Here is a 25291-nt window from a genome sequence, read left to right as displayed (position 1 = left end):
AAACTGCTTTTGTAGTTGGCTAGCCATTCACAGTCTTTGTTTAATCCTGAGCTGATGGTGTCAAATTTGCAAATGAACTGAAGCTCAGCAGTTTCTCTTTGGAGTCTGGTTCTGAAGTTTTTTTGCTGCAAGATGGCTACCTTTAAATCTGCTATTGTGTGGCCAGGGAGGTTGAAGTGCTCTCCTACAGGTTTTTGTATATTGCCATTCCTAATATCTGACTTGTGTCCATTTATCCTTTTACGTAGGGATTGTCCAGTTTGGCCAATGTACATAGCAGAGGTGCATTGCTGGCACATGATGGCATATATCACATTGGTGGACGTGCAAGTGAATGAAGATCTCAACTCAGAGAGAGAGCTGGTTTTTAAGCTGCAAAAGACACAAACCATGAAGAGCAAACCAGCACCTTACGCCCAGAAACAAACTGGAAATCAGTGCAGTCCATGGCGCACATGTACAATACACCCCATAAGTAATTCTGCTAAGTAAGTGGGCAGCTGTGTTCTGCACTTGCTGAAGTTTCTCAGTGACTTTACTTACTAATAAGTGGTGGTGGGGGGGTTCTATTTAGTTTCTTTATCGGCACCAACAACTGGGGTATCCAAATGCTTTCCTGATATCTGTATTGGGGCTGCCCAGATTCTGGCCAGACACAAAACAGGGTTCCCAGGGAAATGGGGAGCAAGGCCTCCCCATTCCAAAAGGAAAGATGATTTACTTAATCTGCAGAAGAGAAGAGTGGGAGGGGGGGATCTGATAGCAGCCTTCACCTACCTGAAGGGGGGTTCCAAAGAGGATGGAGCTAGGCTGTTTTCAGTGGTGGCACATGTCATAACAAGAAGCAATGGTCTTAAGTTGCAGTGAGGGAGGTCTAGGTTGGATATTAGGAAAAACTCTTTCATTAGGAGGGTGGTGAAGCACTGGAATGGGTTACCTAGGGAGGTGGTGGAATCTCCATCCTTAGAGGTTTTTAAGGCCCGGCTTGACAAAGCCCTGGCTGGGATGATTTAGTTGAGGTTGGTTCTGCTTTGAGCAGGGGGTTGGACTAGATGACCTCCTGAGGTCTCTTCCAACTCTGATATCTTCTATGATTTGTAATTTTTACATTTTTCCTCATTGGAGGAACTCTCCATTTGCCTCTCAGTCTGTCCAGGCCCCACCTCTAAGGACTCCACCACCCAACACAGATGGAACCAACTGCTGATCTTCCAAGTCAACTATGCTTGGGAAGGCCCAGCCAAGCACAGAACTCCAGCTCAATTCAATGGGAGCTCTGAATGTTGACAAATGGAGCCTCAAAATCCTTGCAAAGAGTGTGCCTTGGAGAGTCCTCACAAATCAAAATGAAATGCACAGCTCTTGGACACCTTTCCACCCAAACTTCCAGACCACCACAAAAATGGTGAATGATTTAAAAATCAGTAAGAAACAAAAACAACCGAAACAACCCAGACTCCCATTATGGCTCATTCATCCAGGCACGCACCCAAGTGGTCAATTAAAACACTGAACCATCAGTGCAGAAGTGTATGTTCTCCATTAACTGAGTCATGAGTTGGAAATCCATGAGCCATCACAAGCGGTTTGTCTTGGTCTGATGCATTAGTTAGATTTGGAGGTCAGAACACCATATGCTGATCAACATGAGGATGGGAGGGAGTCTAGAAAACTCAAGTTAAGAAGGGACGCTTTCCCGTAGTATGAGAGAGAGAACCACTCTGCCATGCCTCTCAGAAAAAGGTTACAAGGAAGCCTCCAACCTGCAGGGAAATCTAAAGCCCCATTAAGAATTGGTCAAATTCACTACTGTGCAGAGGGCCGGCATCAGCTCAGCTGAACCCCAGGCAAGTGAAAGGAGGAGGAGAGGAGAGAATCCACTATCCAGATGGGTGGGCCTTCTTAAAACACAAGAAGCGAAGTCGAAACATTATGTTCCGGACCCAAACTTTTCCCACGTTTGCAAGTGTCTGGAGTTGGGGTTTGGGCTCCGATCCACTGCTGCTTTTTACTCACCTCTTTGTTACTTTCTTAGGGTCGTATGGCTGCAATTTCCAATGCTGCTTAGCAGGTTTGGATGCAGCTGGAAAAAAGAAAAATCCCATTGGCCTTGTGCTGTGAACCTGAGCCGGCGTGGCTGGCAATTCTCTGATAGTCAGAACAAAATGCCATGAATTTTGCCATTGGGAAAAAAATCACTAGAAAGCTGTGTCATTTTTCTGTCCATTAGAAGTGATACGCTGGTTGTTTGCTTTAGTACCTGGCGCTGGCCCAGTCCTCCACAGTGTAAATAAATGCACAGAATGTGAGACACTTCAAAGGTGGTCTCCGTTGAGCAGGTCCGGCGCAACCCATTAGGCGACCTAGGCGGTCGCCTAGGGCACTACAATTTGGGGGGCAGCAACCACAGCTGTATTTCGGCGGCGGGACCTTCTACTGCCTCTGTGGGGGGCAGCATTTCGGGGCAGGACTTTCCGCCGCCTAGGCGGCAGAAAAGCTGGCGGCGCTCCTGCCTTTGAGTTGCAATAATGTTGCTTTTCAACCATTTGGAGGGGGAAAGACTTGCAAGAATCCCACATTAAATAATCTGTTTCACCTGAAAACACTGGACTGAACGGGAGTTTTGTCTTTAGTCCCTGACTCTGAACTTTAAATGTTTACTCTTCTCATTCCCAAAATATCTTTTTCCGGCATTTTGACAATGGGGTTTATGAAAACAAGAAAGATGCCGGGATATTTCTATGTAGATTTGCAAGAATAGACTCCCAATAGAAGCTCAGAAGTTATTATCCAAAGACACATTCAGTCTTTCCACCCAGGTACCTCTGTGGTCAATGTCTTACCTGCACTATCACCAGACTTACCCACATTTTTAAGGGAGATGGGCCTAGGCCCAGATTCAAATATTCTCATGCTGGATGTGAAATCAAACCCAAGATTCGGATTCAAATTTAACAGCTGTCCCTTAAGTCTATATTAGAGACAACTAAAACTCTGGCTTCAAACACTCCAGAAATATTAGGTGTTTAACATCCAGGCTTGAATACTGTAGTCCTACATCCACTCAGATTAAATTCTCAAAGGTATCTAAGGAAGGACGACCTCATTGTTAAGGCACTGGACTGGGATTCAGGAGATTTGCACTCAACTTCTAGCCCTGATCCAGTCTCCCTGTGTGATTTCTGTCTCTCCGTGTCTGTCAATTATTTGCGTGCACGAACAGCATGTTCACTCAGAGAGTCTAATTTGGGGGCACCCAAAGTTTCAAGCATCCAATGGTCCATGCCCAATATCTTGGAGATATAAACATAGAGGCCCAATTTTCCAGTTGGCCCTCTACCACAGACCAAACCAAAATTCAGAATCTCCAACACCACTTCAAGTTTGGGGGCATTCCAACTCTTCAGGTCAGAACTATGCAACTCAGGCCATTCCATAAGTCCCAGGCCAACTTTGCAGATACAAGAGGTTGACAGTTTGAATAAACTTTGTGCAATCATCCAAACCGATGGGTTGTTGTCCAAATCAAACAATCTCTGGAGGTTCACCCATTGCTGCTCTTTATGCCTCTCCTTAGCAATAAGCAAACTTAGCAGTATGAAACCATTTGCTGATATAAAGAGAGTTTATTTTAGTAATCTTGCCAAAGGTTTCAGGAGTTAAGTTGTAAATGGTTGGGTTACACCTGCAAAATACATAACTGAATAACTAAGAAGCTCGTACTGTTCCATTCCAACATACCATGTGTCTGCTTGAGGACTGTTTGATGAGCCTGAAATGATTGTTATAAGGGAGTCATGCTGGCAACATAATATCACCCAAGATCTATTTTGGACATACTTCAGTTTAATTGTAAATTGAAAAAAGGAAAAGGAGAACATCACAGCATATGTGGTTGTAAAGAGATATATATGAACGTCTAGGGTTTGTTTTAGGTTTGGGCGAGACAGAGTAAACAAAGTAAAATTCACCCATTTTGCTCAGCAAAGCAGTCTGAAAGATCAAATAGAGGGAACTATTTCAGAGCAAGAAGAAACCAAATTGTATTTGCAGTGCTAGAATCTCACATCTTTTACCCTGAAGGATCGTCAAAGCACTTCCCAAGCTCACAATTCACGGCTGTCAATTACAAGTATACCCTTTGTGTGTCAGTTTTGCCTACCATCCCATTTTCCCAGTGTCACAGACCTCCACTAAATATACACAGATCAGCTCACCTTTCCATAAAAGGCAGCCACCTCTGGAGTGAAATGTAACAGCTGCCTCTCAGCATGCAAAAATACCACCCAAGCGATAATAGGAGAGAAAGCAAATAAGAATACCCCAGACAAATCCAAATGTTGTATATATACAGAATGTAATCACTTAACATGGCATTTGGTCACTGGGCTAGATTCACATCTCAGTTACACCAGTGTGAACCCAGACAACTCCACTGATGTCAATCAGAGCTACTCTAGATTGACACCAGTGTAAAGGAGAATTCGGCCCACCAGCTCCCACACTCCTGCTTCTCTGAATAGCAGCAAGGGACTTTTAATAAGATCTGGGGCACTTGGTTTTATCTCTCACCCAAAAGACGGTTGTATAAAAGAGTTCTGCTGAAATAATAGTTCATCAATGACAATCAGCATTTTGGAGCCCCCTGCTGGTGGCAGTCTTCTTGGCAAAAGGCATAGTGATGATGACATCACCGGTATGGGTTCCTCCCGGTATCAGAAATATGAAACAAGCTCACATCTCATGTCTCTCCTGGACAAAAGCCAGAACAACTTCAATGTCCCAACATTAAAGAGTCTGTGTGAATATTAAATGCTAAATTGTTCTTTTTAAAATACAAAGCCAGTATGGCAAGTGGTTCAGGATCTCAAGGCAGGGCCCTCCCCAAACACTGTCCGCTTTGCAAATGACATCATTTCTCAGCCAGGTGGCTCCCAGGCCCAGAATAAAGGCACAGAAATACCCAGTTTAGTTTAAAATAAATAAATGACATGCATTCCGCAGTTTATATGATATATTGCACTTCCAGGACCAGAACACTGTACTAATCAAAACAGGGCAGTTTGCCCCAGGCTCTGTCCTTATTCAAAATAAGTAATAATAACAATAAAACAAATCCAGAATGAACGAGGAACTTTACAGGTTTAAGAAGCACTGAACATGTATAGCACAGGCCCCTATGCACCACTTAACTTCCCCTTAAGCCCTTAAAATGGATATTAACAGCTCAGAGCGCTTTGTGCTGGCCCTCTGTGAAGAGGTAAATTTCACCCCATGGGTATACACTCATCTTTAACCAGACAGCAATAGCTACAATTGCATCAAAAGTTCCCAGGCTGTCTCATGCAACTACATGTAATAACATTTGCAAACCCTGGGTTTAATTGTGCTGGGAAGTGGTGCATTGGGAGTGGGTCGGAATGACTGGAAAACAGAAGCACCCTATCCCCTTTACATAGAATTTCAGTACTGGGGCCTGCCGGAAATCCTCTGAGAAGGAACTACAGCTGGTTGGAAAATCCAGAAGTAGTTTAGGGATATTTCAAACCTGTTTGTGTTTCAGTGTTCAAAACAGAGTCGTCTTTTTTTTTTCCTTTTTCTTTTTTTCCAGGGGGAGGGAGTCATTTGTTGTGGAAATTTTCCTCGGTTTCTCATTGAAAAAAAAAAACTGGAGATTTTTGAAATAAACAAAAATTGTTCACAAAAATCCAACCCCCTCTCTTTTGGGTAAAGAAGGATCAGCTCAGCGTAAATGTTGCCACAGCATTTCCTGCAGGAAGTCTGCTCAATGTTGAGATGAGCGGATTCTCTCTCTGAAATAATACCTGGCTCTTACATAGTGCTTTTCATCCGATGCCAGACTGCCTCCTTAGAAAAGCAAATAACTGGTTCCGAATAGAATCCTGCTACTTGTGTTACAAACAAAGACACTTTTAAGAGTCAAGTGAGTGACTGTTTACCTGCCCATCCCTGAGATCAAGGCTCATGTTTCTCTTGCAACTGCTGATAGCACAGGAAGCAACTAAACCAGCATAAGGATCTGGGTTTTTATGCTGTGTTAGGTGTTCAGGAGGTTTTATGTATTTTGGACATAGCAATATCTGAAACTTACGGGATATTTGAGGAGGAAAAAAAGAGGACATGCTTTTTAATAGATCTGGTGAAAACATGGAATTTCCATCCTGCGGGAAGTTCTGAGATTTCAATATTTGGTTTCATCCCAACTGTTTTGATTAGAGGGACAGCGTGGAGATTATATTTTGTTAAAAATATAGGAACTGTCCCTTCTTCATGAACACATTTGGGCCCTGAGCTTGCATTTGGATGCACTCATGATGCTTATGCCTACACAGCGTCCCAGCGAAGTCAACAGGACTCCATCAGCATGGAGAACTGGAGCCTTGGTATACATCAACTTTTGAAGGAGAAACTCAAACCCTGACCTGCACAGACCTGGACTGTTTCTCTGGTTCCTTGGAGTTTGCATGGGTCTTCTGTCCAGATTTTGTTTGCATAGATTAGAATTCCTTAGAATTTCCCTTGGAAGCAAACTCAACAACTCAAAGGGTAACTCAGTACAAATCATCAAGTTTTGCCTTTTTTGGTGGTGTGTGTGTGTGTGTACGTACACACACACACACACACACCCCTCAGTCACGTCCCGCATAGTTTCCACCCAAAAGTGTGAAATGACCCAAATCCTTCAAACTATAGCCCTGGATCGCTCTGTGCAATTAAGTGTAATATTTATTCTGTTAGGGTGAAAGTTTCTCCTGTGTAGAGAGCCAACACACAGCCTAGACACTACTTCAAAGCCATTTAAGTCCTCAGCATGGGAACACAGTAGCACATATGCCTCATGCTGGCTCTTTGCACCGGGGTGAATTTCATCCTTAATAACCTAGGGTATTATACTCAGTTGGTATGTGCATGTGCTGCTGCCTCCTACTGGATAGAATCGTAACTGCTTAACGACATCATAGATCCTACAAATCCGCGCAATAATTTCATCACTAAGAACCAGAACTTGAAATCATTTCCCATCCCCTCTGCTTAACCGTGGCAATTTGACCCTGACGTTCCAGCCAATGAGTCAAAGTGTTCAAGCTGGGTTTAGTCACCCTACCGTTATTTCATACTGGAATGTTCCAGGGCTCTAACTTGCCCAAAGCAGCAAAGCTCAGCAGGGCTCTGGTGTCTGGGTCCAGAGAACGGGATGGAATTGCAAAAGGTTTTCATGACTCAAGTCGGCACAGAGCAGTCTGGAGTTTTGTACTTTTTTTTTTTTTGGTTCACCCAAACAAATCATAAAAATAGAAGATGTTCAACTTGCCCAAGAGCAAATCTATTAGTCACCCGTGGTTCTGGGAGTTGAGCTTAACAGCTCTATGTGGTTTTCCCTTTTTTGATCTAATTATTATTATTCATCTAGGATGAATTTCACCCCCATGTGAAGAGCCACCACATACACCCTTATGTGGAGCCCAGACCCTAATGAAACACAGTTTATATAGTGTGACATGCTGGGAAAAACGCAGTCAGATTCCTGACCAGGGCTTTGGGGTGACAGAAAAAGTGATGGCTCACAAAGAATCCAGCCCTTTCTCATCTTAGGACAGAACTTTGGGAGCTGGAGTTGGTGGGGGCTGATGCCCAAGCAGGGTAGACACATCCAGGGAAGAGGATAGCTACTCAGGCTGGTCTCACCCTTATGCATCACTTAAGGGCTTAGGTGGGGCTTAAGTGGTGAACAGACTTGGTGCTGGGTCTCTCTGCACAGGTGAGCTGCACTCTAGATGAATAATAACTGAATCAAAAAAGGAGAAATGCATTTAACTGTCTATTAATCCCTTTAGAGCTTTCAGACAAATCCCAGAACCAGATTCACTCTTGGTTGTCGTGTGGGAAGCATGCACAGGGATGAATTTCACCCTGGAGACTTGTCTAAACAAGGACCCTCAGCAAAGCTAAGGCAAATCAATTAAAGGTGTCGAGTCAATGCACATACATTCAAGAACATTAACAACCCCATGTTAACTCTCCATGGGATTAAGTGAACTAAAGCCACTTGACTCCTGTACGAGACCATCCACAGGGGGGTTTTATGTGTTTTAATTTATGTGCATTGACTTCACTTTCCTGAGTGTCCCCATGTAGACATGGCCTTAATGCATTGATTCTAGAAGCTCTCAGTAACTCTGCACACTATATACAACAGTGCAGGTTCTGCCTAAATCAGTGGTTTAAAAACCATTTTCAAGCACAAATAGCTTTCCTACCGTAGACTGGGCTTATCTTTTAGTGCTGTTCTCCTGCACTCAAACCAGGGACTCAAGTATTAGAAGTAGTAAAGAGGAAGGTAATTGTGAGGCAGGTGCCTTTCCCAACATTCCTTAAAACAAGGTCTTCCAGGAGTGCAGCTTTATTAATAAAGAAATTAACAGGAACATAAGTTCAGCTCAAACTTCCTGCCCAGCATTGGCTGCTTCTAGGGATCCTCATTCAGGATGGCTCAGCCCACACCCTAGATCCTCTCTCTTTCCATTCCCACTTCCCTTATATCCACGTGGGTGATGAGTCACTTACCTCAGTAGTCAGCAGTTCCCACTTAATCATTTCCCAGCAGGATCAATGGCAACTCAGAGGGGGCTTCAGGCAAGTGTTGCCGGTCTGTGACAGCAATTTATGATAGAGCTGGTCAAAAAAAAAAATGGAGGGGGAGGGAGTAGAAAAGTTACCATGAAAAATTGTCAACGTTTTTAGTGGAGAGTTTTCAATCAAAATGCTGAAAATGTGAAATTTTTTCAACAGTTCTAGTTGACAGGCACACTTGGATGATAAGTACCTTTCCATTAGAATGGTAAATACCAACTTAATCCAGGCCAGAGTTTTTCCAAAGAGGGAGAGATTCCCTGAGAAGTCTTCAAGCTTACTCATCCCCATATGGAGTTTATCTGATTCACTGCTAACTCAGCTGACTTCTTCTGAGCTACTAGCAGCAAAGAGAGAAACTCCTCGTGGGAAAAACAACAAATAGTTTTAAAACCTCTGAACTTTGTAGAGTCACCATCTTATGAACAGGCTTAAGTGGAGTCTTAGTTTGCTGTATAAGGTCTTGTCTATACTTGCGGTGGTGCATAGGGTACATGTCACTAAACACCACAATGAAAAACAGGCTGCATGCACACTGCAGTGTGTGGATGTGTGCTGCAGTGAAAGGCTCTAGCACAGAGGAGGTAGCGGAGAAAGGCTCCGTGCAATGGGACACTACACTATTAAAAATAGCAGTGTAGACACGGGAGGCACATGTAGCATATATGCCCTAGGCGTGTCTCTGTTCTACTCGCCTTACTGTCTACACTGCTTTGTGTACCGGGGCTGGGAGGAGGCATGCAGTGTATGTACTCTACATGTCACCACTAAGAGATATTTATCAGCACGATGCAACCTTTCATGGCTTGAGTGCCAGCGACCAACTCGGTCTATGTCTGTCTGAGGTACTTATCTGGCCCACATCACCAGAGTATCTGAGCCTTTTATGTATTTGTTCTCCCAGTACCTCTGTGAGGTAGAACGGTGCTATTAATCCCATTGTACAGAGGACAAACTGAGAGGCTAAGGGATGTCTACACACCACTGAAAAACCCACAGGGCTTGGGCTGCAGGGCAATTTCGTTGCTGTGTAGACGGCCGGGCTCAGGTTGGAGACTGGGCTGTAGGACCTTGCAAGGCGGGAGGGTCCCAGAGCTTGGGCTCCAGCGAGCTTGAGTCAGCTGACGGGGCCAGACACAGATATCTAGTTGCAGCGTAGACATTGCCCAAGGTCACCCAGGAAGTCTGTGAGGGAACAGGAAATGTTCTCAATCTCAGGCTAGCACTCTGTCCTCTGGATCGTCCGTAGAGTTCCTGCCTGATCTCACAGTAAGGTGACGTTGAGCAATGTGTTGCAATGGCTGACAAATAAACTAAAACAGATTCACATTTTTCATCAAAGTTTCCCAATTCTACCACAATCAAGTCAACATTTTGTGGGCATGGGTATGCAGGGGTATAATGGAGGAGCGAATCTGGCCCTATCCTTTTTTGGTTTGCTACAGTGGCATTATCATCACGTGTTTCTAAAGCACCCATCATTGTAGGATCTGGTGTATATAGTATACAGCATATAGCAAGGCACTGATTGTAGTTAAATTAATGTTTGTGGGGGGGAGGTCCATTCACCCCTCATGAATGCATTAAAACTGACATTCACGGTAACAAAGTAAGCACGTGGTGAGAGAATTAAGCCTTCTGGTCACATTTTAAATCCCTCTCTTGGCTTTTAAAACCAGTCATCTGCGGTTGCTTCCTGAGATCATTTCTATAAAGGCACAACATATTTTTAAAAGCAAGATCATTCCCACACAAAACTCCAAGTCTCAAACCACACATCCCAAGACAATAGTCAATGAAAACATTCCCTGGGTGCCATCCTTGTGTCTAAGTGGAACTATTCTTGAGCCATCACCGAAGGGCAGGCTATGCCTCTACTTTCACTATGTAAATCTCTGAATAGATAAATATGCTGTAAGTAGGGGCACTAATTTGAAAACTATCATTACCAAAGGTCTGATCCTCAAAGGGAACCTAAACCTGATCTCTAAATGTAAACCTTTAGTTTTGCACACACGATTATTTGCACAAGCAATCACATGCACATTGCTATTGGCATACACGTATTCTTTCTTGCATGGACGAATGATTCTGCATTCAGTACTGTGCCTGGAAACTAAGGCCCCAATGCTGCAAACACTTAGGCACATGTATAGTCCAATGGAGTTCAACAGGACTATGCACATGCATAAAGTTCTTAAGGTGGTGTAGCGGACCCTCGCTCACCCCGGAGGAGGGAGGCCACTCCGTCCGGTCCCGTTTGGCCAGGACCAGAGTCCACAGGACAGTCTAGAGCTCACAATAGGGCTGGGCGACACACAGTCCCCGTCAGGTGTTAGCCCGATCTGGGCGACTCAAGCTGCCGGCCCTTAAACCGAGTCTATGTGGGCTGGGGCCTGGGCTTGCGGAGGCTCAGGCAGGCCGTAACAAAACAGCCTGGCTTCCGCCTGGGCGGGGCTCAGGCAGCCGGTAACCAACAGTCTATCACGGGGCTGGGGCCTGGGCTGAGGAGGCTCAGGCCCCCCCATAATCACCACAGTCTCGGCGCTGGCTTTTGCCTGGGCAGGGCTCAGGCAGCCAGCAAATAACAGACTATGGGTAGGCTGGGGCCTGGGCTTGAAGCGGCTCAGGCAGCCAGCAAACAATATAGTCTTAAGGGCTGGGCTCTGGGCTTAAGGAGGTACAGGTAACCTGCAACGAGCAGTCTCCAAGCAGCTGGCTTTAGCCTGGGCGGGGCTCAGGCAGCCACCAAACAATCCAGTCTTAAAGCGGGCTGGGGCCTGGGCTCCTGGAGGCTCAGGCAGCCAGCAAACAACGCAGTATCAGGTGGGTGCCTGGGGAGGGAGGCGCCTTCTCCACAGCAGGAGCTTCCCAGTGCCAGGCAGGAGTTGGCCCTCCAGGGTGGGGGCAGGTGGACACAGGCCCACCCTACTCCACTGCATCCCAGAGCCCTAGCAGGGGCAGGATTGGCTGCGGGGGATCCAGCCACAACACGCCGACTCAGCCGCATCTGGCCTTGGAGCCGGCTGCACTGTGGCTGCCCCTGCAGTACTTCCTGCCTCCCCAGGGGTTGGCATCTCTGGCCCCCAGGCCTTGTCTGGCTCCTCTGGGTACACAGCAGTGGGCACTCCAGGCCAGTCCTCATCGGCGTCCGGGGCTCGGGCACAGCCAGGCATAGGTTCCTCTCCGGGCTGCTGCAGAACAGGCGGAGCGTCCTTCTCCTCCGCAGGTTCTGCCCCCACTGGGCTGCAGGGCCTGCCTTTTATACTTCCGGCCTTGCCCCAGTACTTCCAGCGAGGGGGGCAGGGCGACCTAGGCTCCGCCCTCCAAGGGGAGTGTAGTGGACCCTCACTCACCCCAGAGGAGGGAGGCCACTCCGCCTCACTACAGGTGGATAATGGGAAACTCAATGACTTCAACAGATCAGACCCATTGTCAGTAATTTATCTTCAGATGCTCAAATGGACAGAGGGCTATTGGCTACCGTTTGCAAGATACAGTATGGGCGCAGGTCTCTGTTTTACAGTGTGGGACACAGGAAGTGAATTAAGACAGGACAACGTTTGAATGAGTTCAGAGGAAAAAAGAAATAGGTAACTTTGCGGTTTGATCTGTCTGAAAAGCACTTCCAGAAGTTGGTCTCTCTCCTTTAACTAAATAAAGATCCTTAATTAAGTGTGACTTTGGAATAAAGAGCAAGCAGACACGGATGAGGCTCACTGGTAGTATTTCAAAACTTCAAAACACATGCACGTTTCCAGTTCTCAGCAAGAGCGAGGAGCACAAAGGCCCTTTGATTTCTTAACTCCTTCAAACAAACAACAACGACACAACCTCTAGGCAAGACTCCAGCTCAAAACAGAGAAAAATCATTAAGACAAAAAAAAAAAAAAAAAAGCCAGAAGACTGCCAAAGCCTTCCAGACTCCCTCTCACTCTCCTCTCCCCTCGGGAAAAGCCTTGCAGATTCTGTTGGCTGATACAAACAGGGCCTTGACCTGAGCCAGCGCCCTCACTCCGTGGCCTCAGAGTAGGTGGGATGCTCTGTATACGGGACAAGGAAGAGAAGCTGCGGGTTGTGTGGCTTTTTCACAAGGCCAGTGGTTGAGCAGTAGCTTGACCTTGCGCCCCACCTCCTTCCTCGGCCACAGCTCCACTTATCCGGTGCACTGGGCATGCAAGAGTTAGGGCAAAAGCTGCACTGCTGCTGTGTGGGAGGCAGGTTATGAGGATCTATGCGGGGGCTAGAAGGTCCCTCTCTGTCAGAGGAAGAATCATAGAATCATAGGACTGGAAGGGACCTCAAGAGGTCACCTAGCCCAGTCCCCTGCACTCATGGCAGGACTAAGTATTATCTAGCCAACCTGCTCTTAAAAATCTGCAATGATGGAGATTCCACAACCTCCCTAGGCAATTTATTCCAGTGCTGAACCACCCTGACAGTTAGGAAGTTTTTCCTAATGTCCAACCTAACCCGCCCTTGCTGCAATTTAAGCCCATTGCTTCTTGCCCTATCCTTGGAGATTAAGGAGAACAATTTTTCTCCCTCCTCCTTGTAACAACCTTTTATGTACTTGAAAATAGTTATAATGTCCCCTCTCAGTCTTCTCTTCTCCAGACTACTTCCAGTACATGGAATATCATTACCCTCCTCCCCCTGTTCCTTATAACCCCATGTTCTCTCCCACTGCCTCAGGAAAACGAGATTCGCCATGCCATAGCCGGGCTGGGGTGAGAAGCTGCTCATGTCCTATTTCCTGGGGCACCCCTCCACAGGTCCCTCTTGATGAGCATGGCAATGCCGTGGCTCATGCTCTTAGCTGTAGATGTCCATGCTGTGTCTGGGCCAGGCGTTATTCACTATTCCTTATGCCATCAATTTTTTTTTAAACTTTAGACCACACTCCTCACTTCCAGGGCAAGTTCCATGCATGGATCAAATGCAGGATATGGCTGGTCCAAAGTCTAACAAACAGTTGCTATTTCGATGCCCCATGTTATGATACAACAACGGGTTTTCAAAGTGATCCAGTTTCTCTTCTCTACATTGAGGTTTCAAAGAGAGCAAAGTCAGGAGGCAAACTGTGCCAGACGCTGCCTCTGGAGAAGAAAAGTGCAGATTTCCCCTGATATGGGAAAACAACCAAAAATAAAACAGAAGTTGTGTGTTCTTAGGAGTCAAAAGATTGGAAACCCACAGCAGCTTCAATACATCCATTAGTTTGCTGAATCAGTCATGAAACTAGATGACCTAGTCAGGTCCCTTCCAGTCCTACATTTCTACGATTCAATGTTATTTAATTAGATATGTTGGGGATCTCTAATGCACTTCTTGATGTTCTGATTTCCTCTATTTCTATCTATATGTGTGTCTAAAACATACGTTTTCTATAAGATATGAAGTGAAACTGGCAAGACTGATAAAACTCAGTAGGGACCAAAACAAAATTCCATCCTCTTTTTTACCACAGCCATTACCATGGTAGCTGGAAGATTTACTACCAGCAGAGGGAAGAGGCATTTCACAACCTAAGGGAATGGAACAGCCAATCTTTAAATAGCGCAGTTCAGGAATTTCCCATGGAAGGGGCATCACTGACAAGAAAGATGGTTAGAGCAGGAGATTCAGAGTCAAGACTCTTTGGTCCTCACATCCACCTCTGCTTCATCACCACCTGCTTTAATTTACATTAACTTCGAGTCCATCTGCGTTTAATGACTCTGTTCCAGATACTTGAACACTTACTGATGTGTAACTTGCGCATTTCCTGTGAATACGGCCCTGTGTGGTTATGACTCAGGTCTTTTGGAAAGTATAGAAATATGTTACCGTTTTTCAGCACACGCTCCTTTGTTTATACCTTTGTAAACTCCCTGTTCGTCAAAGCAAAACCAAGTCTGTACTTCTCATAATCTCAGCTCTTATCTGATTGGGATGGAGATTTGATTACAGCCATGATGTACAGCTTGTGATGGCTTTAGTGTATGCAAAATGTAAATAGAGAGATACTAAGTCCTTCCCCAAAACCTAAAAAAGGAACTATTTTTAAAAATTTCTTCAAACCAGTAACCACAATACAAACAAACACCATCTGCAAAGAAAGACCCTGCATTCCAGGAAGGAGAGGGAGTAGGTAAAGCCTTCTCCAAAGACTGGGGTCAGCTGAAGAAAAGGAAGCACTGATGGAACGGTAAAATTAAAACTGGCTAGAAAATGGGAACATTTTTCTTTTTTTCAAAAATTTGCATGTAAAATATTTTGTTTTTTGCTAAATTTTCTGAGCATTTCCAGTTAAAACAGACAGTCCCCTGTGAAAACAAAGAATGTGAAATGTTTCACTTCTAACCAATCAGCAACTGAAGGTAACCCAAAGTTACCGTGCCAGAGGGACCTGCCCATCTCTTAATAAAACATAGTGGCTGCAGTGTATGTCCGTCACTGCCCTCCACCACAATCCTAATTGCACAACCATGTCATAGGTCCTATACTGCTACCAATAAATAAAAATCTCTTAACTCAGGTGCCTGTGAGGCACATCAACAACCCCGAATTCCCACATGACTACATTATGCATCCGAAGGAGTGGGCTGTAGTCCACGAAAGCTTATGCTCTAATAAATTTGTTAGTCTCTAAGGTGCCACAAGTACTCCTGTTCTTCTTTTCACATGACTACAGTTTTATAATGGCAAAGGCATTTTGGTCTTCAATAGCGTCTTTCATCCAAGCACTTTACACATTACTACAGTTAACACCACTTGAGGAAAGCGAGCTGAATATTGCTCACCTTCTGACCCCCATTTTACAGGTAAGTGAACAGAGACAGAGGTTAAACAACTTGCCCAAGGTCACACAGGAAGTCAGTGGCAGAGCATGGAATAGATTCTGGAGTCCTGACTCTCAGTCTTCAGCTCTAATCACCGCACTTCTCTGCCTCCCTTGTTCTTGAGTCTTCTGCCCACAGTCATAAGTCTTTAAAAAAATGACACTCCACCAAACAGCAGGAATTTGCTTTAATTCTTCCTCCAGGTGCTTCGTTATGCTGCTCTCAGTCTATTCACATTCTGTTATCAATTAGACTTTAGGAAATACCTGATCCTTTCAATAGCCCATAAGGGGCATTGGATGTTCCTAAAATGACCAGCATGCAGGTGGTTAAAACAGCTGAACCATCTTCAGCCTGCCTTTTCCCCACCAAATCAGCTCAGGTTTAATAAGTGATAGCAGAAACACAGTAAACAGCTGGGCGTAGGAAATTTTACTAGGATTCTCTTTGACCCACCAAATCCCTCAGCTGCAGACTCATTGGCCCCTTGTGCAATCTGAAGCATCTGATGAAAGCTTAACGAAATGGTTAGATTTTCTTTAAAAGATAGCTGGGTTCTTTTCCAGGTTTCTTTCATAATTGGATTTAGCATTTATCTACCACAGCCCAAAATTTTTCTTTATGCCATCAATTTTTTTTTTAAACTTTAGACCACACTCCTCACTTCCAGGGCAAGGTCCATGCATGGATCAAATGCAGGATATGGCTGGTCCAACGTCTAACAAACAGTTGCTGAGGTGTGTAAATCCCATCCCTCTTTTTCTCCATGAACACCTTAAATGATAGGGAAGTTTTGCTCCTACACTGAGTTAAGAGTCCAGCCTTTAGGGCAGGGCAGATTCATTATGGTTCCTTCAGGGACTCTTGGGTGCATTCCTGGATCTCCTATTAATTTATTGCCAAATACTGGATTCCTCAAAAGAAGCCTGATCTTAAACAGTGAGTGGATTTAGTAGATCCAGATCGTGTTTACTCTTAGTCCACTATGATCCCATAAAGTTCTTATTTTACTGAAGGTTTATAGCTTCATAGACTCTAAGGCCAGAAGGGACCATTGTGATCATCTAGCCCGATCTCCTATATAACGCAGGCCATAGAAGGCTCCTCCAGGAATTTCTGCATCAAGCCCATTACTTCTGTCTGAGCTATAGCGTTTATCGCTGCATCTCTGAATCTATAGGGCGGAGTGCTGGACACACACTTCTGTTGATTTTGTTTCCACACCAACTCTGTGAAGCAGTCATGTACCATTTCTGCTTTACGGGAGGGGAAAGTCCAAATACAGAGACATTGCCAAGGGTGACTAACGAAGTCTGTGGCCCAGCAAGTCTCCTACCTCCCAATCCTGGGTCTGAACTCTGGGCTCTTTCCAGCAGATACGAACAGAAGGAGGGAAGGAAGCAGTTTAACAGAGCTCACTGTTCCTTTTCTGAGTCCTAATCCATCCAGGGAGTTCAGAGTGTGACTTTTGCATTACATTCCAGTGCACTAGAGGCCTGATCATCTAGAGGCCTGGCCAACCATCATTCAGTCCAACCATGCAGCTGCATTTCATTAATGCCAAACTAAAAGATGCCAAAGCATAATAATGTTGCCACTGGCAATAGGTCTTGAGAAGAACAGATTCTGAACTACTGGAAGCAGCCATTATAAACAAGAGTTATTCAAGGCAGCGAGAGACCTTAAGTGCTATTTCGATGCCCCATGTTATGATACAACAACGGGTTTTCAAAGTGATCCAGTCTCTCTTCTCTACATTGAGGTTTCAAAGAGAGCAAAGTCAGGAGGCAAACTGTGCCAGACGCTGCCTCTGGAGAAGAAAAGTGCAGATTTCCCCTGATATGGGAAAACAACCAAAAATAAAACAGAAGTTGTGTGTTCTTAGGAGTCAAAAGATTGGAAACCCACAGCAGCTTCAATACATCCATTAGTTTGCTGAATCAGTCATGAAACTAGATGACCTAGTCAGGTCCCTTCCAGTCCTACATTTCTACGATTCAATGTTATTTAATTAGATATGTTGGGGATCTCTAATGCACTTCTTGATGTTCTGATTTCCTCTATTTCTATCTATATGTGTGTCTAAAACATACGTTTTCTATAAGATATGAAGTGAAACTGGCAAGACTGATAAAACTCAGTAGGGACCAAAACAAAATTCCATCCTCTTTTTTACCACAGCCATTACCATCGTAGCTGGAAGATTTACTACCAGCAGAGGGAAGAGGCATTTCACAACCTAAGGGAAAGGAACAGCCAATCTTTAAATAGCGCAGTTCAGGAATTTCACATGGAAGGGGCATCACTGACAAGAAAGATGGTTAGAGCAGGAGATTGAGAGTCAAGACTCTTCGGTCCTCACATCCACCTCTGCTTCATCGCCACCTGCTTTAATTTACATTAACTTCGAGTCCATCTGCGTTTAATGACTCTGTTCCAGATACTTGAACACTTACTGATGTGTAACTTGCGCATTTCCTGTGAATATGGCCCTGTGTGGTTATGACTCAGGTCTTTTGGAAAGTATAGAAATATGTTACCGTTTTTCAGCACACGCTCCTTTGTTTATACCTTTGTAAACTCCCTGTTCGTCAAAGCAAAACCAAGTCTGTACTTCTCATAATCTCAGCTCTTATCTGATTGGGATGGAGATTTGATTACAGCCATGATGTACAGCTTGTGATGGCTTTAGTGTATGCAAAATGTAAATAGAGAGATACTAAGTCCTTCCCCAAAACCTAAAAAAGGAACTATTTTTTAAAATTTCTTCAAACCAGTAACCACAATACAAACAAACACCATCTGCAAAGAAAGACCCTGCATTCCAGGAAGGAGAGGGAGTAGGTAAAGCCTTCTCCAAAGACTGGGGTCAGCTGAAGAAAAGGAAGCACTGATGGAACGGTAAAATTAGAACTGGCTAGAAAATGGGAACGTTTTTCTTTTTTTCAAAAATTTGCATGTAAAATATTTTGTTCTTTGCTAAATTTTCTGAGCATTTCCAGTTAAAACAGACAGTCCCCTGTGAAAACAAAGAATGTGAAATGTTTCACTTCTAACCAATCAGCAACTGAAGGTAACCCAAAGTTACCGTGCCAGAGGGACCTGCCCATCTCTTAATAAAACATAGTAGCTGCAGTGTATGTCCGTCACTGCCCTCCACCACAATCCTAATTGCACAACCATGTCATAGGTCCTATACTGCTACCAATAAATAAAAATCTCTTAACTCAGGTGCCTGTGAGGCACATCAACAACCCCGAATTCCCACATGACTACAGTTTTATAATGGCAAAGGCATTTTGGTCTTCAATAGCGTCTTTCATCCAAGCACTTTACACATTACTACAGTTAACACCACTTGAGGAAAGCGAGCTGAATATTGCTCACCCCCTGACCTCCATTTTACAGGTAAGTGAACAGAGACAGAGGTTAAGCAACTTGCCCAAGGTCACACAGGAAGTCAGTGGCAGAGCACGGAATAGATTCTGGAGTCCTGACTCTCAGTCTTCAGCTCTAATCACCACACTTCTCTGCCTCCCTTGTTCTTGAGTCTTCTGCCCACAGTCATAAGTCTTTAAAAAAATGACACTCCACCAAACAGCAGGAATTTGCTTTAATTCTTCCTCCAGGTGCTTCGTTATGCTGCTCTCAGTCTATTAACATTCTGTTATCAATTAGACTTTAGGAAATACCTGATCCTTTCAATAGCCCAATAAGGGGCATTGGATGTTCCTAAAATGACCAGCATGCAGGTGGTTAAAACAGCTGAACCATCTTCAGCCTGCCTTTTCCCCACCAAATCAGCTCAGGTTTAATAAGTGATAGCAGAAACACAGTAAACAGCTGGGCGTAGGAAATTTTACTAGGATTCTCTTTGACCCACCAAATCCCTCAGCTGCAGACTCATTGGCCCCTTGTGCAATCTGAAGCATCTGATGAAAGCTTAACGAAATGGTTAGATTTTCTTTAAAAGATAGCTGGGTTCTTTTCCAGGTTTCTTTCATAATTGGATTTAGCATTTATCTACCACAGCCCAAAATTTTTAAGTAATGAAATTTATGCTACAGAGAATTCCGTCTGCAGGACATTTTCTTTAAAAGGGCTGTTTGTTAAGCGGAGCAGCGCCATTGACTTCAGACACTGATTTATGCCAGCCGAGCATCTGGCGCAAAAGCAGGGGGCAAACTGAATTATCCGAGTACACACCTCTTCTCTCTGAAAAGGTGTATAGGGAGTGAAGATGCTGCATGGTGGAGGAGTGATGGACTTCACATCTAGGTCACTGGCTTAAATTTAGCGCAGGGCAGTAATGACCAAACACTGTTCCCATCTGAGGGTTGTTCAGATGAATGAGCTGGCCCCCAGCTGATTCTTAGAGGACAGCTACCAACTGCACATCAGAGAAACCACTGTCACATTCTGGTTGGCCAGTCTTGGCAGAGAGGCCAAGGTCTGAATGGGCCATAGAGACTGAACTCTTCTTTCGTCCAGCAGACAGGATCCATACCAGTTCACATGGAAGCACAAAGGTGAGATGGCATGAGGGAAGCCTGTAGTGCCATTCTGCAAATAAAGAGAAGACTTCTCTAGGGCTACCAATCCTCCATCAGCACACATATTCCTTTCACTTTAAAGTGACCTTGGTTTTTGCACTACATATCAGACACAGCATGTGCAGCTCCTATTAGACCGTCCTCATCACCCTAATCAGAAGCATTATGACTTCACCAGGCTTTGTGACATGGGCAGAAGTCCACTAGTGAGAAGTTACAGGACCACAAATTGACTTTCATTACTGAGTGATGTGAAAGTGAACAGACACATACACAGATGACAAACCTGGGTGCTTACGGGCTCTCCCACATGAACATCTTTCACATTAACTCTTTCTAAAGCAATGGACTGATATATATATATCTATATCTATATATATATATTATAAAATTACATATAAAATAAATCCTTTTTAACAGAATCTTTCTTATATATACACAAACACTAAGGAGATCACTGGCATATGTGCAAACAACATTTTAAACTAGTTCCAATGAAGAAAATCATTCGAAGCAAATTGAAAAGCATCCCTGGGAGTGACACATGAGAATGGTTTACATTATACACTGATTGATAGCCACATACTTTATTATTTGATATTCAGTATATTTTTTATGCAAGATTTCTAATAATGCTCATAGAGTCAAGTTCACAAGTTCATATTTTGGTCTCTATGATGTGTTATTGATATAAAAGGAAACAATTTTTGGAGCAAATCTCATCTACCATATGGGTTAGACGTGATCCGATGATGTGCCATATATAAACATGAAGGAAAGATTAATTTTTTTAATTTTCATTCTGATTACCCAAACTGCAAAAATTATCCTCAAAATCCATGTGTAACAAGTATGCCCATAAGTGACAACAAAAAAATCGGTGAACAACTGTAAAGATTTCAAATTATGTTTAGGAAGAGGCAGCTGTTGGCTTAAGCAGGTAACAATGAAAATAGTAAACTTAGAGAAATTGGAAGACAAACTTTTTCCCCCCCAGACTTCCTGCATCTTTCACAGTAAAGGCATCATTGCCATGGTAAAAAAATTACTAACATCTCAGAAATCATGTGGGATACATTCACGGTCAGAGTCTTTTTCAAAAGAGTCTGCGGTCACTTACTCAGCTACAAAACAAGTCCAATATTAGTCAGTGAGAACATTAACAAAAATTCATTCTACGGTGTGGAAATGGAGAAGTCAAATGGTCAGATTTAAGTTTGGCATGTCCCACTGGTTGCCTCACGCTGTATCATTGGAGCCATCGGCCCGTAGGTCCCTGATGGGGCTTGGCAGAAAAGATAAAACAGCCCAAGCTGTATTATCTTTTCTGGGGAATCTCCATGAGACAAGAGGGGTTCTGCCTCCAGCTTCATCCCTTGCTCATCCACATGTGCCTCAATCCTGCCCAGTCTCCGGCTCCTCCCTACACAGATTCTGGATAAGACTTTGTGAAGTCCATGTGGGGTGGAGGGAACTGACCCCACACAGCAGGGAAGAACCAGATGTGTGCACACATGTACATCCAGAGGTAGACAATTCAGGCCCGTAATATCACATACTTTTGTAACTCACTAGTTAGCATGTGTTACACATCCCCATCTGTACCAAATCCATAGAGGATATGAGTCTGTTACAGGCTCCAGCGATGTAATCTGGCTCTTTAGCTCAAGCTATAACAACTCATGCAACTAGGTCGGCAAGATTCCTGTTCAATCCATAGCGTTGGGCAAGACGGCAGCCATTGTGTGTTGGGCTATGTATTGTAGCATATATCAAATACATCAACATGAACCACCCAGCCCTGATACACCTAGGATTATACCAAAGGCCATGCTTCTCACACTTGTTACTGAAATGCAAAATGCCTAAACGTCACAGAATATTACAGCTTCGCCTCTGATTGTATTGTATTAACACTCTACTGTGGTAGAAGTAAATACGTCTCAGGCATTCCATAGAAGCAAAGTTGATCCTGTTCAAATATGTAGATCAAAGGTTTATTGTTCAATATCTAAATTATTCACATCTGCTGCTATTCTTCAGAAATGCTTGGGAATTCATATTATTTGGAAGAAAACAGCAATATAGAAGCTCTCCACTTGATTCTTTTCAAGAGGCTTTTTTTTTTTACTGCTTAGAATTACAAAGCTTTTATTTGGAGACAGCTTGTTAAGATGAGCAGGAACTGGCCCCCACCCGACAAATCTTTATCGCCAACATTTCAACTGAAGACACGCATTTTTGATGGTAGAGAAATCATTAACTTTTGTGCTCGTAAACTGCTGGCCGTCTGAGAAATTCAGGAAATTATGAAATACTGCAAAAAAGAGGCTCTCTCTGGATAGCATTATCCAAGCTGGATGTTTTGAGAGGCATCAAAAAATGCCCATGCTCACAATGTTTACAGGAGAGAGGAGCCAAATCTGGAAAATGTGGATCCAGGCTTTCCCTAAGTTCAGATTCAGGTTACGTGGTCTCGCCCATTTTTAGTTTCTATCATTTATATTTTGAATGTGCCCAGAGCCCCACAGTGCTAGATGCATGTCCAAAGCAATTAAGCAAGTCAATGCTAGAGTTGAAGTCGGAACATAGGTGTCCTGACTCCCAGTCTCCTCCTCTTACCATTAGGTCATCCTTTCTCTCCAATTTTTGTGACGCTACTCCCTAACTTTTAATTCCCTCCTCCCAATTCCCATGTCGCTACATGTAGGTCGGGCAAACAGAAAAGGTGGCACAACCAGATATCAGTTAACTGTAGTTATTAATATAACCTACATGCTTTATACTGCAGCTTTTGATTTTTTTAAGTCCAAAGAAAGGGAGAAGTAGCCATGGGAAGGAGACGTGGAATTTTGTTTGCATCATCTCTCTCTGCACACATACTGACAGCAGAGCAGATCAGCCAGAAACATCCAGAAGGCTGTGGCAGTTACTAGACTAGCTACTAGACCGTAGTTATTTCTGAAGCTGTAGAGAAAGTTTCTATTAAGGGCAGGAAATCTTGCAGGCCACACACATTCACAGCCTCAGAAATGAGGCAACTAGAGCTCAGCAGGGAAAAAATAAATAAAGGAATTAAAGACAGTACTGGCTGATACAGAACTAAGAGGTGTGTCTGCTAGTAAGATTTTGCAAAACCTAAGCCTGCCTCCTCTTTTGTCTATCTCAACTTAAAATTCAAACCATTGAGTTCATGGGCTGTGGAAATGAGAGTATGGGTTAAAAAATGCCCCAAAGCCATAGACAGGACTAGTAGGAGAATGGGAAGGAAGCGAAGGACCAAAGACAGAAGGGGAAAAGATTTTGTTTAACCATGTATTAGAGTCAGTAACATACCCCTAAAATTACATTACATTGAAGTTATCAATAAAGCCGGTCAAAAGAATTGATGAACCAGGTTGGTTTTTTGGGTCAGAAAATGTAGTTTTCGTCAAAATCTAAATGTTGTGTGGGAACATGTCAATTTTGATGGTTCATTTTGACTCTCTCATTTCATTTCAAAGTTTAGCAGTCTTTAATTTCATTTTGACTATTATTTTAATATATTTATACATTATATGAAGGATGTAATATTCTATTATAATGCTTACACACCATCAACATTAATTTTTTCAATGTCTCCAAATGGAAATTTTTTCAGAATTTCCACTCTGGGGGGAAAAATTGACTTTTCATCGTGATTCAGGAGGATTTTTCCCCAAAATGTCAGAATTTCCCCATAGGATGGAGATTCTATTTTCCAACTAGCACTAGTTATCAGTCCATTTGGAGACACTGATAACTAGTTCTGCTGTCTTGGTTCAGGAGGTCATGGCACATCTTCCTGATAAAAGTTTTTGATTCCACCTCTTAATGATTCATTCCACCTTGTAATAATCAAGCATTTAAAGTTGTTTAGAGCAAGCTCCAGTTTGTGAGCCAAAGACATAATAAAGCAAAGGGATGATTAGCAAAGGAGACAGCTGAATTGGAAAAAAAAAAAGATGGAAAATAAGAAGCAGTGGAGTGAACTCCTCTGTTACTTACCGATAAGTTTGAACACTTTGTTCACCCGAACACAACAATGATTTTACTGAAACAGAAAAAGAAAGGACAAGAGTTACTTCTGTAAATTAACATGAGATTCCTGCACTATAGCTCTCTACTTCCTACTCTCCAGCACAGGTTGACATGGTATCATCAAATATGTGCCACCAGCTTCTAACATCATGTGGGGAAAAACAAAAATGGGATGAAGCTATGAAGTTCAGATACTGATTGTATTAACACTTTGCACTTAAATAGCACTTTGTGTGTTCAGAGCACCGTACAGCCACTGACCAGTTAATCCTCACAACACCCCACAAGGTAGCTAAGGAAGCATTACATTATCGTCACGTCCATTTTACAGACAAGATAAAGTGGGGACGTGAACCAAAGTCGGTCAGGGACAGAACCTGGATTAGAACTCAAAAACCCCTGAAACCTGTGGCCCATGCTTCAGGAGTTAGATTGCGAATACTCCAAACTTTGAGAGGGTTTTGGTCTGGCCCACAATAAAGTTGGTAGGGTTTTCTAAAATTCTGATCTGGATCTAGTTTGGGATGTACAGACGGAGCCATGGGAGTGTTTGGATGCAGAGATTTGGATCCATAAGAAGTTACTTGTTTTTTGGGGACTGAGGGTGGATTTCTTCCCCCCCCCCCCAACCCCGCAGCATCCTCTGGTTAAACTGTTCTGACTAAGTTATGATGCCTGCACTAAATACTACAGCCTTCAAAGCCTACCCGTGTTCAGCCTGTCTTGCTAACGTTTAATTCACTGAGGCGCATGCCATGTACTTGTTGGCAGCTACCCTGAATGTTCTCAAGTTCCTGGTAACACCAAATTTAATTACCGTCATGTGATCTGCATGTTATGAATAATAAAATGTAACTCCTTAAAAGAAAGTGATACTGGCCTTTTTATGGCATATCTGTTTTTTTTTTCTGTGAAGAGTTATATAATAATGCTTAACACTCGCTAGCTCGCAGAGGCAGAAATAGAATCCAGGAGTCCAGTTTGCCCACACCCTGATCTAGTCATTAAGGATACTTGGCATTTATATTGTACTTTATATACTGTGACAAAGTTCCTCCTCTATCTTGGTGAGTCCTGCGCTTATTGGCGGATTTTCTTGCCCCAGAGATTCACCATGTGGGTTGGGGAACAGCCCAGAGACCTTCCCCTCTGGAAGAACCGACAGTCCAGGTCAATTGGGAGGTTTGGGGGGAACCCGGGCCC

This window comes from Chrysemys picta, chromosome 14 (assembly GCF_011386835.1).
Source record: "Chrysemys picta bellii isolate R12L10 chromosome 14, ASM1138683v2, whole genome shotgun sequence".
Classification (NCBI taxonomy): domain Eukaryota; kingdom Metazoa; phylum Chordata; order Testudines; family Emydidae; genus Chrysemys; species Chrysemys picta.
Note: the sequence above shows the minus strand (reverse complement) of the source record.